This window comes from Micropterus salmoides, unplaced genomic scaffold (assembly GCF_014851395.1).
Source record: "Micropterus salmoides isolate LMB-PRFRI ecotype aquatic unplaced genomic scaffold, ASM1485139v1 Ms_hic_scaffold_20, whole genome shotgun sequence".
NCBI classification, from domain to species: Eukaryota; Metazoa; Chordata; class Actinopteri; order Centrarchiformes; family Centrarchidae; genus Micropterus; species Micropterus salmoides.
Window position 1 is genome coordinate 2,323,185 of NW_024041151.1, and position 14,582 is coordinate 2,337,766.

Genomic DNA, 14,582 nt, shown 5'->3' on the forward strand with positions numbered 1-14,582 from the left:
AGAAACTGTGTGTGAAGCCAGATACTGTTTTCTTGGATGGGGCACTTAATAAGTGGGGGGGTATGGGGTCCTCCCCCAGAAGATTTTGAGCATTAAACACAAATTTCTCCTCCAATTTCCTTTTCTGCACCTATTTATGGAGGAAATGTCTAAAAATTCGGGTGGCAAGTTCCAATTTCTATAATCTAATTCTAATAGAATATAATGTAGTGAGGCTCTCAGGCATTCTTATTGCTTTGAAATATTTTTCTCCTGTAGATCAACTTATTTAATATCATCCCTGCTGAGTCAACACACATGATTAAGTCTCACCTCCTCTTTTGTGGGGAAGTAACCTATTTAAATGTGTTTGTGGCCCCTTTTCATCTCAGTATGAATCCATTTTAATTCAGTTATTGACTGGACTTTATTAGCTCATCTGTTAATAACTTATCATAACTCAGTGTCTCCCGCAGAATGACAGTGTAACTGTGGAGCTGTACTCTAACATTAACTTAGCTCCCCTTATTAGCTAGGCTCCTTACATGCTCGCTAATAACTTTTAATAGCTGCGTCTCCGACATCGACGGCGTTGTGGTGGACAGATTTGTGCAGCTGTGTTAACGAGAGAGACGAGCGAGAGGATGACCTTTAAAAAAGGGTACAAATTCATTCCTATTCCAGCTTTCGGGAAATCTCAGCTTTCAACACTGTAGTCCCCAGCAGGCTGGCTACTAAGCTGTATGACCTGGGCCCGAACCCATCAATGTGTGCCTGGATCCTGGACTTCCTGACTGCCAGGCCCCAGGTTGTCAGAGCGGGAGGGCACATATCACACTCCCTCGTCCTCAACACTGGTGACCCTCAGGGCTGTGTTCAATTCCAACACCATCGTGAAATTTGCGGATGACATGGTTGTGGTGGGCCCGATCACTAACAACGACGTGTGGGCCTATCTACAGGAGGTGTCAGGTGACAATGTGGTGCAAGGACAACAGCCTACTGCTTAATGGGGAGAAGAGCAAGGAGATGGTGGTGGATTTCTGCCCACAACGTTGCAGGACCTACACCCCTCTCCTGAGAGACGGGACACCAGTGGAGAGGGTGAGCAGTTTGAAATACCTCGGAGTGTATATTTCCGAGGATTTATCATGTCCGTACACACGGACACCAGACAGCTCAGAAGATTTAAGGTCTCCCAACGGATCATGATTTCCTTCTACTATGCTGCTGTACAGAGGATACTGACTGGAGCCATATCCGTCTGGTATGTTAACAGCTCCTGTGGGGACCAGCGAGCCCTGCAGAGGGTGGTGAGGACCGATGAGCAGACCATAGGCACCACACTTCCCTCTCTATATGACTTATACATCACACGCTGTACAAACAGGGCCAGAGGGTTTATCAAGGATCCCCATCACCCTCACAATAAACTGTTTGTAACCCTCAGGTCAGGCAGACGCCTGCGCTGTCTGTTACGGCCGCCGCTGGCTGCCTTAGAGTAGTTGTGTTCTGGAGTTCTCTGAACAGTATGCAAATCCCCGCTGCGAGCACCTGTTGAGGATTGGTTCCTCTGGACCTGGAACCACCCACTTCCTGGTTGCTGTTTGCTGGCGTCTCATTGGTGTGGCTGAAGACCCGACCGAACCTGCCAACCAGGACTCGCCAATCAACACCAGCTGGCCTACAAAGAGTTTGTGTTTCTGCAGTTCGAGGTGACTGTGAGCCAGTGATCAGTTCGCCTTGTTGTTGGTTGTGTACCCTTGTGAATTTCTTGAGTGTTGAATTTGCCTGTCGGTTGCCTGCTTAAGCGACTCCTGTCAGTTAGAAACCTTGAGAACCACAGAGTGTGAGTGGCACTCTTTAGGGTTGAACATAGTCTGTTTGGTTACCCTACATTCTTGTAAAGCATGTAGGTACTGACCTCCTTTTGTTCAGTGTTTTTTGAGTCTTTGGACACTACCTCCTTTTGTTTCTGTTTTTTTTTGTCAGTACCTACATAGCCTCCTTTCGTTGTGTTTTTTCTGAGACAAATCATTTAATTAAACAATTGACTTAAACATAAATTCAGTTGTCCTTACCACCTTCATTCTATCCCAAATACCTTGTTACTGCCCTACCCTAACGAGCTGGGTTGTAACAGCATCATTGCCCTTGATTTTAACCTTCGTTGGATATCTTTGATGTAATAAACTTTCATTATTAAGAACAGTGTCAAACGGATTTCTTCTCAACACATCATCACAGCATTATTGTTTGGACACCACAGTGTGTACTGCATGGGTGTACGATCGCCAAACAATGCTGTTGATCCGATCCTCCATGGTGGAGTGTGGTGACAGATGTACCTGGAGTGGTACAGGTGAGTTTGCAGCCCTGTTCATATGTCTGTCTGGAAAAAGGGCTGGAAGGCAGGTTCATCTGAAAAACTTTTGAAGCTGGGGGTCTTTGACAGCGACCCCAGATCTTCCAGTCTTCGTTCTGTCTTCCCTGATGTCCCCAGGACTCCGGTCCCGGTGCCCTGGAGAAACCCTACAACTGGTCGCGGTGTGTGTTCCGTGCATCTGAGGTTGCTGCCGCAAGCCTCTTTCTCTGCTTCAGGTGTTCCTGCACCACTCAGGATGGGTCTGATCAATGCCCGTTCAATTGCAAACAAGTCTCTTTTGCTCAGTGATTTATTTACTTTCAAAAACATGGACTTCATTTTGCTCACGGAGACTTGGCAACGGGATATGGAATACTATCACTTGAATGAGCTCTGTCCTGTGGACTGTAATTTTATCAGCACGCCAATGCTGCGTTCCATTTACCTCGGAACTCGGAGGTCGGAGCTGGGAATGACAGCACACCCGAGTTGACGGCGTTCCAGTTAACAAGTCGGAAAACCTCGCTCGACCAGCTGTTTGTTTACGACTAGCCAGGTTAGCTATTGATACGCCGGTTGATTAAAAAAACGCATTGTGCGGTATTTCCTCACACTAAACACTGTAGCAACACGACCACAGACAGCTGTTGGACAGCACTTTGTGTACGAACATTTCTATGATGTTTTCAATGCAGGAATTTAATAGTTTTTATACTGCAGTATCTGTACTTTTATTACAACACCGGTTGTGGTTCTGATCCGCGGTCTTTAGCAGCTTGTGACAGCTGGAAGCAGATTAATAATAACATGCAACATGTTGATGAGCAGCAACTTACCGACTGATGTTTTTACCTTCAGCTGCAAACAACAAACAGGAAGCGACACCAAACCATCCGCCGTTACTATGGAGACCTAACACTCTCTGCTCTGATTGGCTGTCCGGCCCTCTCTCATTAAAACATTCACCTTTACCTGCAGCTGGTTGAGTATAGAAATACTAGCAGTACTACTACAGATACTACTCAGGTTTACTAGGTTTCTGGTTTCAGAGCGTTTCAACAAGAAGCTGAAAATGTTTTTAAGATAAACTTTACAGTCAGCACTTCCTGTCGTTGTTTCACAGTAAAGTCTGCCGCTGCCTTCACATTAAAACGCTTTTATTCTGAAAGGCATACAGGAAGTGTTGTTAGTGTGCAGCTTTGATCAGTAACTTCCTGCAGTAAATAATAATAATAATAATGTGATAAAAGAGCAAAGTTCAGTTACTGTAGTGGAAACTCTGGAAACACAACCAGTCCCGTTTTACACATGAACTGTTTGTCAAGTCATTTAATCCAGCAGAAGATTCTGCTGATCGATAATCAATTCTTTACAGTCCAAGCTGGAAACTTCTGTTTCTCTCTGACTCTGCTTCAGTTAGAAAAGTTTAGTAAAAGTTTTAGTAATGTCTTTAATCATATTACATTTTCTTTATCTCTCTTTTTCTTTCTCTTGTTGTTGAAATAAATGAATCTGACCTGCCTGATGCTGGATTCGTATTCTCACCATATAACAAACAAGCTGCCTGACCTTATTTATAAACACATAATTACAACTCATAGAAATAGAAAAAAAGTTGTTTAAATTATTTGCCAAACGTTTTTAATATATAATGACAATATTTATCCCAAAGTATCCAATTTCTATCAAGGAGAGTATAGCTGATATTCAGGGTTGGGAAGTAACGGATTACATGTAACGGCATTACGTAATCGGGATACAAAAATATATGTTATTCCGTTACAGTACAGTAAATAAAGATCAGATTAATGGAACATTTGTAAAAATGGGGATTACACATAGGGATTACTTTAAACACAAAGTTTCCATTAAACGGAAAGTGGAGTGCTATTTTCTATTTACACGTTTCCTGTAAAAACACACAGCTAGTGAGGGATTTGTCGCAGACTGATCGGCGTGTAGCCAGTAGTTGAATGTATTTATGTCTCCACCCAGTCATGCAGACTCTTATTTAGACTGATTCCAGCTCTCAGGGAGTGAATACGGCAGCCGGACCCAAGCACAGACTCCAAAACTGACTGAGACCAGTTTGACTACTGGGAACACAGTACGAAGCTGGTTTTCTTGCTGGTTTGGCTCTTGTCACCCGGGGATGAGTCAGTTAATGAGGCAGTGGTAGGTCATGTTCATGTCGTGATCAGCGGGAGGCTCCTGAGCGCAGTTTCGTTGCCCCCTTGCCTGGCGCCGCTCACCGCAATTATTCCCCACCCAACCTCCGGTGCTTAAGGTGTAACATTAAACCTAAACACATACTCCGGTGCTCTGAGTGGTAGTCCGGGCAGAATAAGCTAATTTGACCAGCAGTTGCAGGCTAACTGAGCTAATTAGATAATGGCGACTACAATGACTGAAATAAGATGCTGATGAGCAAATCAGCTCGAGCATAACTTCCACTAAATATATACTTCACACCAGCCATGCAAGAAAGCACTGTGTACAACAATCTCTAACTAAAACTTTACAGTAGAGAAACAATCCTGAAGTAAAGAAGAGATGTCAATGGATAATGGCTTTCCCAGTCACAACAATTCATGTTTGCATTCAAGAACAGATCACGAAGAGCTCTCCAAGTTCGCTTGATCATCACCTTATGATCACAGTGGTCTGAATTAGTTTCACCAGAAAGGACATGTTCTGAGCTGCATAAGGTCAGAAACTGCTGCTGGAGCATGCAGAAGATCAACACAAAGCCAAGGGACACAGTGAGAAAATAGCCATTACAAGAAGCTGAAGAGAGTTAGGGTTACAGTTTTGGATTTATTTATGCACTTTCAATTAATAAAAATATTAATTGAAAGTTTTTTTACATGTTTATTTACAGCATTAAATGTTGAAATGTATATTGAAACAGGTTGTATATTAACTTATTGTCAGAAAACTGGTAGTTCTATGTAAAATCAGACATTGAGCAACCCCATATCGCCAAAATGGCGTGATCCTTCTTTCGCTGCGAAGCTTCGACAGTGAGATTCTGAGTCGATTCAGGCTCCGCCCATTGAAGCATCGAATCTTCGACTATTCGGGGTCAGCCCTAATATACAAGAAATCCCCCTCTCAGCCCTTGCGGGGTGGTATGTGTCATCCTCCAGCTCGGGTCCTCTACCAGAGGCCTGGGAGTTTGAGGGTTCTGCGCAGTATCTTAGCTGTTCCTAGGACTGCACTCATCTGGACAGAGACCTCTGATGTTTTACCTGGAATCTGCTGTAGCCACTCTCCCAGTCCGGCCCCCAGTGCTCCGATTACCACTGTTGCTCTTACTCTCCACATCTTTTCTAGCTCCTCTGTCAGCCCTTGGTATTTCTCAAGCTTCTCGTGCTCCTTCTTCTTGATGTTTCTGTCGTTCTGTTGGGATCGCCACATCTATCACTGCAGCCTTCCTCTGCTGTCGATCTACACGATGTCTGGTTGGTTAGCCATCACCAGTTTGTCAGTCTGGATCTTGAAGTCCCACAGGATCTTAGCTCGGTCATTCTCACCTACCTTAGCAGGTGTCTTCCATTTTGACGTTAGGACTTCCAGCCCATACTCATGGCAGATGTTCCTGTACACTATGCCAGTATTCAGTAGTGGTATTCACTAAGCCCTTCATCTTTGGGGGACATCTTCCTGATGTACTGGATCTTTGTCGTTTCATCCTGGACAGTGGTCTTGACACTCACTAGCCCTCGGCCTCCCTCGCTACGCTTGGTGTACAGTCTCAGGGTGCTGGAACCTCTCAGCTGCCATCATGGTTGAAATGATTTTTTCAATCATTTGCACCACAAACCATACAAGATATGTGGCACCTGTTTCCAGCTGTGTTCATGGATGTTCTGAACGTGGCTCAGCCCTACTTATTCAGGTCCTCTCTTACTGTAAAAATGCAGTAGCTAAAGTAATAAATTAGAAAAAGAATGATTAAACAGTAAATTCAAAATGACAGTGCAGCTGCAGTACACTGCAAGATACAAGTCAGGAAGAATGTGGGCTGTATTTGAAACCGCCTAAAATTCTGCTGATATGGCCGAAATGTAGCATGTAGTACGCAAACAAAAGGAAAATCTGCAGTTTGACAAAAATACCCAGAGGTAGAGAGATGATGTTTACACAAAAACATTACATGGATGCACAAAAGAACCCGTTTCTTTCAGTACGTGAAAATGACTCCACCTCACTTTCAAGTAAGGAGGAATGATCAATATATCATTACTGTATATGTATGTCAGCCATGATAAGAAGGAAGCAGGTTTGAAAGGGACAGAGTAAAATGGGTCGCTGGATAAGTAACGGAGGAGAAGAAGTATCACATTATAATATTTTACAGAAAGATCATTTGAGAGTCATGGAACAACACAATATCATATAATATCATCAGGTACCGAGAGACGACAAGAAACACCAAGTTCACCACAGTGTGTTGTTATACAGTGTCTCAGAGCTCAGTACAAAACCCACAGTTCAACCACCAGTGAATAAGTCCTTATCTTAGTTTACATCTCCACAAGAGTCCATATCTAAATCTAAACCTCCTCTTCTGGATCCCAGCAGGCATACAAAAAAACCTCACTTTAAATTCAAAACACAAGCTTTGTGATTCTCTGACAATAAGATAAAAAGGATAAAACAGATTAAACAGGAGATTAAAAGTGCAGCAACAGTACATTGTAAGACTATGGGATGTGTTTAAAACCACCTACTACACTAGCAGTACAACTGATTTGGCATAAATGATAATAACAAACACATGTTAACGGGACAACGGCTGTACACAAAGGCAGACGTGATTTTACAAGATAACTTTAGTTATGAATTGGTCCTTTTAAGTAAATTATCAGGTTTCTATCAGGGAGATTGGAGCTGATTCTTGGGTATCTGTTGGTTTACTAACATTATAATGGAAACCATGAAAACCAATTTAATAAGTTATTATTTCCTTGATGATATATGAATCTAATATAAAGTAACCTGTGACCCTGAAGCCACAGCTGCTCCCTCAGGTAAGGAGAGCAGCAAGACGTCCCTACATGCTGCCATGGGGTGGACCTGCAGGTCTCTGCAGGGCTGCAGGTTTGTGTTTCCTGCTTTAGTTCAGCAGAGTGCGCTCAGTCCACTCAGCAGAAGGCCTTCAGTAATGCAGTGCTGGCTCCCTCTAGTGGTCACTACAGGAAGCACCACCAACAGAGCTGATCACGTGATGAAACATCAGCTGGAACCAATCTCTGTCAGACCTGCTGCTCGTCACAAACTCCCAAAGAGAAACAGAAGAAAGTTCAGCAGAAGCTTCAGCAGAGTCCAAAAGCTGCTGCTGATCCAGTGAAGACACTCTGAGCAAACTGATTTCATGAAGCTCACAGGAAGCTGCAGCACTCAGGATGCTTTCATGTAACTAAAGCTCGACATAAAGGATCAACATGTTTCCACATGAAATATCTGAACTAGTCATTCAGAGCACGAAGACACAGGAAGAAAGCAGCGTAGAAATCCATCAGAGGACATCAGCTTTCAGGACTCTTCACAAACACAGCAGCAGCTTTCTGTCTGACTTCTCTTCTGGAACGTCCTCTGTGCACACTGATTTAGAAAACACTTTTATATGTTCGCTGCAGTTCAAGGCTGGAATCACCTGCTATAGTGATGTTTTCAGGAAATGCTTATTTTATATACATATTTAAACTTCTTATATTCTTATTTAACTGTTGCTCAGAGGAATCTTTGTCTCTTTCTGCCCTTTCAGTCGTACAAGACAAACCCTTTCACAATAAATACAGGAACTCAAAATCTGCCTGCTTCCTTTGTCTTCAGCCAGTTTGTCTTTGTCTTCTGCTCGAGCGTAGCGGCCCTTTCTCTGTGTTTACCTGTGTCTTGGATTTCCTGCCTTTTGGATTTTGTTTATTGCCATTATTAAACCTTAAAAACATTAAACTGCTGTCTAGTGCAGATGAGAGCTGGAACTCAAATCCCAGATGACACAATATTCATAATGTCAGCAGATCTTTATTGTTTGCGGGAGGGAGGGAGCTGTTGTACTCAGCATGAGACACCAGGGGGCGTCCTCACTCCTTTAGACCAGAGCTGGCAGCTGTCCCAGGTGTATCCATGACATCTGATGAGAGGAGAAAAGCTGATCGATGAGCTGATGGAAGAATCCAGAGAGAAAACTAACAGCTGTTCAACACCAAATAAATCCTGCTGACATGATTTCCGACCTGGGAAGTCAGGAGAACAGCACTACCCAGACTTTATGATCCAAGATGGCTGCTCTGAGTATCAACAGTCAGTGAAAGCTGTAGTTTATAATGCTTATTAGCACTTCTTTGTACTTGTGAATCATAGAAATGTTCATACACAAAGTGCTGTCCAGCTGCTGTCTGTGGACGTGTTGCTACTGTGTTTAGTGTGAGTAAATAACACACAAAGCTTTTTTAAAATCAACCGGCGTAAGAATAGCTAATCTGGCTAGTTGTAAACTATGGCTGGCCGAGCGAGGTTTTCCAACTGGAATGCCATCAGCTCGGGTGTGACATCATTCCCAGCTCCGACTTCCGACTTCAGAGGTAAATGATACGCAGCATAGCTACAGCAAACCCAGAGGGTCAAAACTCAAACCCAAATTTCCCAGTGGTCTACATACAGCTATCACTAGGTGGAGAAAGGGCAGGACAACACTGAGTCACTTAACAGTTATCTTTATAATGTGATGTACATATTAGACTTAGGTGGTACACAGCAATTTGTATTTTTTAAATGTGTGCTGCAGAATTGGGCTGTTTTGTAACACTGTTTTATGTTTGGATGTGCGGCAAATACATAGAAAACATTTTCACTGGCATTTTGTATTCATAGTTAGACAATTATCGTGGTGTGTCATTTTAGTATTGTCTAGTGATATATTGATTATTATGTGATATTATCGTTATCGTAAGCCATGTATCTTGTATCATATCGTGAGGTACCCTGAGATTCCAACCCCTACAACTGGACATTTCACTCTTAACTCTGCTCACGTTGTAAATGTTCACATCATGTAGTAAAATGGGATTCAGCAGCGTGATGCATTTCAACAAGAAAATAAACACTAAAAATCTGTGTTGTTGTAGAAACGTAATATTACTCACGTTGCCATGGTAACAGCTTGACAGGAGCTTGAGGTTGCAGCAGTTTATTGGTGCCTAACCTTAACCCTTACCCTACCCCTAACCTTAACTTAATTCTAACCTGAACCCTGAACCAAGTATTAACCCTCAAACAGCCCTTTAATCTTAAAGCTGGTAATTTATAATGCTTAATTAGTGATAATTCATAGGTTAACACCCTTTCTGACTGCTCTGAAGACTGGTTATTGGTCTGATTCCAGAATGGTGACCCAAAACTCTTTTTATGATGCAGCAGTAAATCAAAAAACACCTTCAAGCACTTTTCTTTTAGTAGATAATATTAAACACAGGGACAAAACTCAGATTTAGTGTGAACTACCAGAGGTGTGGTACCTCGTATCAGTCCTACATCAAATTTGTGACACACCCACAACTCAGCTGGGACCTCAGAAAGTTCAGTCATGTCCATGTGGGTGTGTGTAACCAATGCGAACGATGTTATTGGAACTAGTTCAGAAAGTTCTCTGAACCACAGCAGTGTGTACCGGCCGGAAACACCCAACCTAACTTTATTTGCTGTACAGGGTTCTTGGATCCAAGTTTTTAAGCCTGTAGTGAGTCAGCTGACTTTGGGTGTGAACCTGATCACCCCAGCCATGCCCGGACATACTCCTTGAAGCACCACAGATTAGACTAGGAGTAAAAGAAACAAAACGACTGGAGCTCCCTTTGTCCAGATATCATGATTAAAATAGACAATCTTTCTTTTCTCTTTTGAACTTTTCTCACTGTCCCTATTCTATAATTCATCAAAAATTCTCATCCATGTCAATCAGAACTGTGTAATGTGCAGTTTAATGAGTCTGCATGTATTCAGATCAATGTGTTCGCAGAATCAGCAGTTGTCTCATGACTCTAATCAGCACTAATAACTGGATGACAATACAACAGTACAATAACAATAAAATTACAGCCTCCATAAAAAAAACTTCAGTGACACACTCCAACATCTGAGATTAAATATTAAACCAGAGTCCAACAGTCAAACATGTCAGATATCACAGTGACATTCAAGTTAAAGGGACCTTTCGATGGAGAAGCAGAGTTTATAAAATATATTATTTTTGCAGACAACCTTAATGTCTCTCTCTAAAAAGCATCACCTCCTCCAAAGACATCAGCTGTTTCTTCTGTCAGTTACAAGTTTGTGAGAGTTTCCTCCAACTTTCTCTCCATAACCTCCGTCAGTAGACAAAACCCAGTAACAGTTGAGTCGTTTGTAGAGACTCTGATCCTCCATCTTCACTAACTTCTCCTCACACTTGATGAAACACATCATTCTCTGTCTTCATTAATCAGAATCTTGTTCCATTTTCTCAGTGTCTGTCCTTTCTCTGAGGTCTTTTAGTTTTCTCCTCATCTTTTCAAACTCTCCAAAAGCTTTCTTAAACTGATCAGATACGTCTGTAATACAGTCTGAAGTTGTCGAGGTTTTGAGTTTTGCAGTAACCTCCAACAGTTTGTTAATGTCATCTTTCAGTCTCGCAGTGTTTCCTGGTTCAGCTCCGACTGATTCTCTCTGCAGATCTTCACACACCTTCTTTATTTCTTCCAGCTCAGTCCTCAGTAACTCAACAATCTTCAGGAATGCTTTCACTTTTTTCCCACTTTCTTTCTGTCGTGTAAACCGCTTTTTAGTAAAAATGACAGCAGTGGCCCCTGCAGCAACAGAGAGTGCTGCTGCTCCAACTATTGTGAAGCTCCCAGCGAACAGAGCTGCAGCTGCTACAACACCAACTGCTGCAAACACCAGACCTGTCACTCTGACCTTCTTTGATTTCTCCTTCATCTGTTTAACTTCAGCAGCAATCTTTTGAAGCCCGCAGACGATCTGTTTCATCCTCTGTTTCTTTCTCTGAAACACTTTGATGAATGAAGATGCATATTTAGGAAGTTTTTTCAGCAGGTCAGAAAAAGTAGGTGGATGTTCCCTGCTCCACCTTCTTCTTCGTACACTCGATTCCATTTTCAGGAAGGCTTCTCTAAACTGAATGTGTTGTATCGGTTTTTCTCTGCAGCCTGACAGAGTTTCTGTGAAGACAAATACATTGTTTAAAAAATACTTCAGATCAGCTGGACAACTCAGGTTCAGTCAGATCTTTAACTCATTTTCTGGTAAAAGTTGTATTTTCAAGAGAAGAGAAATTATGTTTATAGAATTTAATTACAGTATTTTTTGTCTTTGTGACTGTGTGTTACTGTGTTACTGTGTTACTTTTATGAACTATTGTGATTGTTCTTACCTGTTTGGGTGAAGAAACTAAAGCGTGCTCAGTCTTTACTGTCCAGCTCCACGGTCATGCATCAGCTGTTTGATCAGCTTCCTGCCTCAGGTGCTGACTGAGATCCATCTTTAATCCTTCTAATCTGTCATTTCCAGACTGAATCAATTAACAAGCCAACGATAAAACAAGTTACTTACTTTTTGTGTCGAAGATCCTGTTCCTGAATTGCGACACACTTTATTCCTGTTACATCATGTCATTTGACTCCTTCCAGTATACTCAACAGAAAGTGCTCCTCCTCAAAGGGGATGGTCTGATACGTCACCTGACAGGTTCCAGACTCCACTGAACCCTCCCAGACTGTAAATAAATTGCAGTGAAGGTATGTGAGTGCATGGAACTACAAAGACCGTATGAGGAAAGATATAGCACTTAAAATTACCTGAACTGATTCGTCATGACCTTTAAGGGTACTGAACTGAGGGAATTCCATCAGCTCCTTTTGTGTTGCCCTGCTGCTGTCTTGATCATTTCATTTAACTATTGTGCCATTTGTTTTATTGTCTTCTCTCTGTAGTCGGTCTGTCATATGTCTTAGTCTGTTATTATGTTTTTAGTTGTCTATGTTTTATTATTTTTTACTTGCCTGGTAAAATAAAGGTATAATTAAATAATAGAATAAAATAAAAAAAAAAGTTTTAAAGGAAATCAAATGGGGATGCAGAACCAATTTTGTTAATTACTTAGTAAAAAATGAATTGATAACAAATCTTTACATGAAAGAAAAGCAATAATGTATGGGTTGTACCCGAAAACAAAAACCAAAGTCTAAAAAAACCAACACTGATCCCTGGTGGAAGCTATAAATGTGGGGAAACAAAGGGACAAACTGGTTCAAATACAAGTACAAACAAAAGAGAAATCAGAGGAGTCATCTCATGCATGACAAATGTGTCATTTTCAAATTCTGGTTAATTTAATTTACACATACCCAACAATTCCCACCATGAGCAAGCAATTAGTGAGACAGGCAAGGTAAACCTGGAGCAGAACTGCAGTCCCCTCCAAAAGTATTGGAACGGGAAGACAAATTCCTTTGTTTTTGTTGTTCACTGAAGACATTTGGGTTTAAGATCAAAAGATGAGTCTGAGACAAGAGTTCAGAATTTCAGCTCTCAGTTCCTGGTATTCACATCTAGATGTGTTAAACAACTCAGGACAAACCACTCTTTGTTTGAACCCACCCATTTTTCAAGTGAGCAAAACTACTGGAACATGTGACTGACAGATCTTTCTTGTTGCCCAGATGTTGCCTTTTAGGTTGATTGTCCAAACATTAACTAGCTCTGCATGACTAGTCTAAGTTTTCCTCCTTGGTTCAAACCTATAAAGACTGCATTTCCTGTTAAAGAGGATACACCAACATGAAGACCAGAGAGCTGTCTATGGGAGAAAAGCAAGCCACTGTCAAGCTGAGAAAAGAAGGAAAATCGAGCAGAGCCATTGGACAAACATTGGACATAGCAAGCACAACAATTTGGAATGTCCTGAAAAAGAAAGAAACTACTGGTGTACTGAGCAACAGACGTCCAACAGGTCGGCCAAGGAAAACAGTAGCTAATAAAAATATTGAGAGAGCTGTGAAGAAAACCCCCAAAACATCAGGAAGTGACATCACCAACAACCTCCACAGTGCAGGTGTGAAGGTATCACAATCCACTGACTCAGAGAGCAGAAATCTAGAGGCCACACCACAAGATGCAAACCACTCATCAGCAGGAAGAATCGGAAGGCCAGATTGAAATTTTCAAAGAAGTACAAAAGTTCTGGAACACAATCTTATGGACTGATGAGACCAAGATTAATCTCTAGCAAAGTGATGGAAAGGCCAAAGTGTGGAGAAAGAAAGGAACTGCTTATGATCCGAAGCTCATCTGTGAAGCATGGTGGAGGTCATGTCATGGCTTGGGCGTGCATGGCTGCTTCTGGAACAGGCTCATTAATATTTATTGATGATGGAACTGATGATGGTCGCAGCAGAATGAATTCAGAAGTGGACAGAAACATTTTGTCTGCCAGTTTACAGAGAAATGCATTGAAACTAATGGGCAGGAAGTTTATCATGCAGCAGGACAATGAGCCAAAGCACACTGCCAACAAAACAAAGGACTTCATCAGGGGGAAAAAGGTTTTAGACTGACCAAGTCAATCAGCTGACTTTAACCCAATAGAGCATGCATTTCACCTCCTTAAGAGGAGACTGAAGGGAGAAACACCCCGAAACAAACAAGAACTGAAAGAAGCTGCGGTAAAAGCCTGGAATAGCATCACAAATGAAGAATGCAACAGTTTGGTGATGTCCGATGGGTCGCAGGCTTGAAGCAGTTATTGCAAGCAAGGATTATGCCACCAAATATTAAATGTTATTTACTTTAAGAGTATTTGTTCAAATTGTTTTACCACAATTTGTTGTTTTTCTTCTTTTTTTACATGTTCGATATGAAGACATCAATCAATATTAACATGTACAGCTCTCCCACCTCTGATATATTCTTTAAATTTGTAGACCACCTCAACTTGTACACTGAACTCTTCATCACTCTTCATCTCTTCTTTATGTTTCTTCAGAGCTTCCTGAGTCAGAGTCTCTCTGTTGTATTTCAATGAGCTCAACTCTCTCTTTCAGGTTTTGGATGCAGGCTGTCAGTCTGATTCATGAATTCAACACTTCAACAGTTCCCATTAGATTCTGAGGTGCAGTTTCTTTCAGAAACTCTGTGAACTGTCTCATTCCTTCCATTGTTAAGTTCCATGCACCTT

General features: G+C 41.8%; 1 long non-coding RNA gene across 1 annotated transcript; it reads right to left on the reverse strand.

Moving 5' to 3' along the window:
* Positions 1–9,052: 9,052 nt before the first annotated feature.
* Positions 9,053–12,019, reverse strand: LOC119914697. The gene is made up of 2 exons (XR_005446815.1): positions 11,781–12,019; positions 9,053–11,568 (listed from the first exon to the last, which is right to left on the reverse strand). It is a non-coding gene; the product is annotated as an uncharacterized LOC119914697 (long non-coding RNA).
* Positions 12,020–14,582: the final 2,563 nt, after the last annotated feature.